The sequence below is a fragment of the Perna viridis genome, chromosome 13 (assembly GCF_037379345.1).
Source record: "Perna viridis isolate PV_CMFRI_1.1 ecotype Kerala chromosome 13, ASM3737934v1, whole genome shotgun sequence".
Classification (NCBI taxonomy): Eukaryota; Metazoa; Mollusca; class Bivalvia; order Mytilida; family Mytilidae; genus Perna; species Perna viridis.
The window spans coordinates 3,912,109-3,917,288 of record NC_142457.1 but is presented as its reverse complement, the minus strand read 5'-3'; positions in this window follow the sequence as shown (position 1 = coordinate 3,917,288).

Here is a 5,180-nt window from a genome sequence, read left to right as displayed (position 1 = left end):
ACTCTTATTAAATTGTGTGTGGAAGAAGGGGTATAAATTGGAAAATTTTGGATATGAGGTCGATTATTACATACCATAAATTCTGGAGTCATACAATTACTGGAAAACTTCATTTTTCCATGCTAGGCCAGCATAGCAACAATTTAATACCTTTCTTTGAGAAGGATGTAAACATTTTCTGTCTGTGGATGGAGGAATTTACTTGCTTCAGTGGTTGACAAGTTTTACTGAGTATACCGACTTTAACAGACAGTTGATGGCATAGCTTATCATCAAACCAGCATCTTATTTTTTAGAACATAATAAATTATTTTCATTAATTTCTGCTTTATTTTGTGTCACCTGCTTCACATTGTTTTGTAAACTAGAAACTAGAGAGCTAATAAGAATATAACATTAACAAGCAAGTCAGGACCATTGCGTTACCAAGGCCATAGAATATTAAGAAGGACACAAGTTATTGCAAGATAAGAAGGAACATTGAGAGGTGCACAGTAGACATTCTAAAATGTTATATATAATAAAATTTATTATCATGAGAAATTTATATGAATGATATTCGGAATTTTTAAGTAATACCCCCAGATTAGAATCATGTGAGAGCGTTTTATAAAAAAGGAAAATGAATGGGCATATTTAGCTAAGATGAGCAAACAACAATCATAAAATATGTACAATCAAAGTACTCATGTGCTGAAGCAAATTGGTTGGGAAGCCAATTGTTATTTTTGATAATTTGTTTAAAATGTTATAGTAAACAAAAATTAACATGTAGCTTTTCATATAACCCGTGTTCTTAGGATATGAAAATTATATAGAATGTACTGCAGAATTCGAAATTAATGACGATACATATGTAAATGACACTAAAATACAATAGAAACTGATTTTCAGTGCGGAGTATCTCCTAAAAGCAGACAAATTGGAATGAATAATTATATATATATATAATCATAAAGACAATAAGGCAACAAATATATAAAAAAAATATGTAGCCTTTTTTTAGGGTGTATCACATATTGCAGAATTTGCATGATTTTTACAAAGACTACTACTTAACAATGTCAAGCTACCGTTGAATCATTGTCTAAAGTAGGAATCATATTTCATGAAGTAAACACTGTAAATATTGTTCATATTTGACCTTTGAACCTGCTACCTCGTATGCATATCTCTTGCAATAAATACATCATGAAATAAGAAGTGGGGATATAAAAGACTTAGACTTTAGACAAAAGCCTTGATTAAACAATGCTAAGCGAATAAAATTGGACTCTTAACCTATTTGTTGACCTTTTACCATTATATACATGTAGTTTATTCATAGTGAAAAATCAAGTATCAAATAAATCATTAATCATATAGTTTACTTAGTATCTGCCCAAATAAATCCTCATTAATTCTCTAGATGACTAAAAAAATAAGTTTGAAATAAATGACAATAATACAATATGCAGTGTTGTAAATGGATATTTTTTTTTATAATATGGTTTTAAATTTTTGCCATTTCATCATTTATCAGTTTTATGGAAACCTGAAAATCTGCCAAAAACAACAACATTTGGGAAAATGCGAATTTTCAAAGCTTAATTGTCTTATTCTCCAAGATCCCCTCCAACGAGACACAGGAATGACCCTTAAACCTTATAACATGTAAATGAACAGCCCTTAAAAACTGTGACAGTCATGTTAGTGAACATCCCTCTAACCTTATTACATGTAGATCAACAGCCCTTAAAAACTATGATAGTCATGTTAGTGAACAGCCCTTAAACCCTATTACATTTAGGTAATTCTTAACTGTGATATCTCGCGAATTCATTGCAGAAATCCGTATATTGACTTACCAGCCCATAAACCTTAGGTCATATTGACCTACCAGCCCCGTAAACCTCGGGTCATATTGACCTACCAGCCCCGTAAACCTCGGGTCATATTGACCTACCAGCCCCATAAACCTTAGGTCATATTGACCTACCAGCCCCGTAAACCTTAGGTCATATTGACCTACCAGCCCCGTAAACCTCGGGTCATATTGACCTACCAGCCCCGTAAACCTTAGGTCATCTAGTCATCGTTTGACAGAATATATATTCATTTCAACAGAGAGCTTGGATCATATTAAAATAGAATAATAGCATTATTTAAAAATGTGCATTTGTGCCTGAGTGTGCAAGTTTTATTTCAGATATGTCATACAATGCACAGTATCTTTTATATACGAAATAAATAATGCTTAGGTTGCAGGAGCCGAAATGGGTGAAATGTAGCGGTGACTTTTTCTAAGGTAGATTTTAATCTGCACTAGTGCTGTACTGTTAAAAGCTCAGTCGGAAAATCGTCGGATTTCGTTTCCATGGAGCCTCGTTTTCGATTCCAGACTGGTTCCATTTGACTCTGAAAAACGACGGAATAAACCTGTAAGAGGATGAAGTTGAATATGTAGATGTATTTTGAATATAATTATGCTTTTTGCAGTTTTACATTAATTAAGATTTACTTTTCTTTATAATTCAACAAAATTCTAAGATGTCATTAATTGAAATTGGGCTCACAGTACCTCTTAAGTAGGAGAATTAATATAGCGCACAGTACCCTTTTCTTAATGCGCAAGTTAATTAACCATTTAGATCAATGAGTAATGCTTTAGTTCACAGTGCCAAGGTGCCGGATCGATTTCCAACTGGTACTACTGTGAACTGTTACAGGAGTAATAATTAGCATATTTGTATAACCACAAAACTTCTCTTAGTTTTATAGGATCTAAGTTATATATAAAAGACTTCATCAAGCTCCACTCAGCGGCAGACGTTCGTTTCCTCTCCTACTAGCTGTTGCAGACAAGCATTTCAAAATTCTCGGGCGTTATTTAACGCGTTCTGTGTCACAGGGCCGGTCATCGGCCCAAAGTAGTACTCCTTTCAGTGCATCGGCCCTTTCAAAAACCTGTTGTTTTCTTAGCGTCACAAAAGCAAAGCCTTTGTGACGACGGAACGTGACATTGAGAGGCAAAAAGGGGAGGGTCCATAAAGGAAAGTTTTGGTAGTTCACCAGTCATTTTATTAATCAATTATGTATATATTTTAATTACCTTGGCTGGATGACTGGGAGGGAGGGCTAACGTCAACAAGTTTTTCTCTTATGCTGTTACATGTTCTGGTTATCATATGAATTAAAACGTTTACGGTAACACATTATCTTATTGAAATGCTTATATACAATTTAGTGCTAGACAAGGTATTACATGAATTCAATAAACAATGTTCATGCATTCATTTAAACATATGAGCCTTTGCTAACATGAACCTCATTTCCCCAATTAGTTGTTTGTCTTAAGATGGAAATTGAACCGTTATTTGATTTATATCAGTTGCTAGAAAAACATGTTAATTTTTTATTTTTGTTCTACTTTTCTATTATCACTTTTTTCTGTGGAACCGAAGGCCACGTGTCTGGTCCTATTCCCTTCATTTCCCCCCCAAAAAGCTGCAGGTGTTGTATTTCTCTAGGCATGCAAAACTCGAACAGGAAGCTGATATCGTAGATCAACCAAAATTACTTATAATGTATGCCACATCTTTATAAATCCACACCAAATTTTGAAACAAACCCATCCATTTGAAGACGAGATAATCGGACAGAATGACGTACAAAAAAGGTGGTTTCAATGTCGTTTAGTGGGGGGTTAAAAGTGATAAAATAAAGTAAAAAATAATACCAACGAATACACAGATACGCAGGCCGATATCGGCAGCTTTTGTTTTCTTGTATCTTGAATTTTCAACTTATTATCTTGAAGTTTTTTTAAATAAAAAAAGTGGCTGATATAGGTTTTCATACACAGATCATAATGTACTTCACATACGTCGATAACATTAACAACGTAGGTGAATTCTATATTCTAAAAAAATAATACAAATAAAGTGATAGCAATAGAAATGATAAGTTTTTTAACCATTGTACATTCATTTTTGTCAAACTTAACCGCCTCTATTCCAACAATCACACTTTTGGCGAAAACAAAAAAGTGAAGTGTTTCCCGAAAAAAAAATCACCATCGGTATTGTCTTTGTCCGTATATCAAATGGATTGGAAATTTAATCAATTGTAAAATAGTGTGAATTTTAAAATCTGTCGAAAGCTTTCTTAATTTATTAGCTATCCACCCTTCCAAAAAAGAAAAATAAATAAGGAGTGCTGGGTAGGACTCGCCATGCATGTATCATGTTTGTCTTCCAATGTTTTGTTTGCGTTTTGTTTGAATGTAACTATGTACGATGCAGTAAAATTATTACCACGTACCCCTGTGAAAGGGAGGTTTTCCGATAAAAGTGTTCATATATTTTGAGGCTCAAAGGTGAAACTCCTCTTAAACTTTTCATTGATTGGAAAGACAATTGGATGCAAACTAAACAAACTATTCTTTTTACATGTATCGTTTAAATAGCATTTTACATGAAATCATTTTTGTCTGATAGTACTCACTGCCCTTTTCATGTTATTTTTTTCCGGGAAAAATTTTTATATGCACAATTTGAGATAAAAGCCTACAAAAAGTAGGTAAAGTGAGGTAGCATCTTTTTTGCATTTAACTTATTTCCTTAAAAAGGTCTTTCCTGTCGACAGTGTCGTTTGCTTTTTGAAAATGGTAATTGGGAAACAAGTGCGTGGTATCCATTCCACCCTCTTGATGCCTCTTATCGGTGGCAGCATTGTAACGTCATACAATCGTTGCACGACGAAACGTCACAGAACAACAGCTCGGAAAACAATTTTGAAAATGCGTCTGGTACTCTCTTAGAGAAAATGCTGGCAGTCAAAGGGTTAAATCATACGTCGTTTGACAATCGGATAACGTCATCATTCACTTTTTTCCGACTTAGCATTTCTGAGAGGGCTAGCTGCAGCTTCTATAGTGAATTTTCGACGTTAGACGCTGTTCGGAGCTTGAGACGTCATATGTTGTAACAATTCTTGATGGTTTGACGGTGCCCGTTACGACTTTAAACAAATATAATCACATTTACTGTGCATATAAAACTAATATCAAAGTACATGTATATGCATACAATTTCTCTTTATTCGTCAAGACGTATGCATCTAGTTGAAAACGACAGTCTTGACAATACCATTTCAAATAACCTTTTATACTTTTATATAAAATAAAAAAGCTAGACAAC